General features: G+C 36.6%; 1 protein-coding gene across 1 annotated transcript in view; it reads left to right on the top strand.

The window, feature by feature from the left end:
- The window catches only part of LOC119585340 (gonadotropin-releasing hormone receptor-like), a 107,275-nt gene that overhangs the window by 78,505 nt on the left and 28,404 nt on the right, over positions 1 to 366 (top strand). The gene's annotated exons all lie outside the window — the stretch shown is intronic.

The following is a 366-nucleotide window of genomic DNA, read 5'->3' as shown; positions in this document are numbered from 1 at the left end:
ATGACGACTTTTTATTTAATTTCTCTTCCATTTCTCCTTGTCTACCTCTTCCCTCTCTTCCAACCTTCCCTCCTTCTAAATTTTGCTACACCTTCCTCATTACCAGTCATGATCTAACCATCTTTATGACACTCTTTGCATGACGAGATGTATATGCCATCTGCGAATGGATTTTTGTACGTGTTCGCTTGCTACTGCATTATGTCATTCATATATCAGTCAAAGTCCCATCCTGTCTGTCTGTCTTTTTGCCTATAATCTTTTTAGATTATATGTCTGTTGATTGGCTTATCCGTACGCCTCTATGTTTACTGCCATATATTCATTTGTACATAGATTACTGTATGGATTTTTTTCATGAGAAAA

This window comes from Penaeus monodon, chromosome 19 (genome assembly GCF_015228065.2).
Source record: "Penaeus monodon isolate SGIC_2016 chromosome 19, NSTDA_Pmon_1, whole genome shotgun sequence".
Classification (NCBI taxonomy): domain Eukaryota; kingdom Metazoa; phylum Arthropoda; class Malacostraca; order Decapoda; family Penaeidae; genus Penaeus; species Penaeus monodon.
This window is presented reverse-complemented; position numbering and strand designations above follow the sequence as displayed.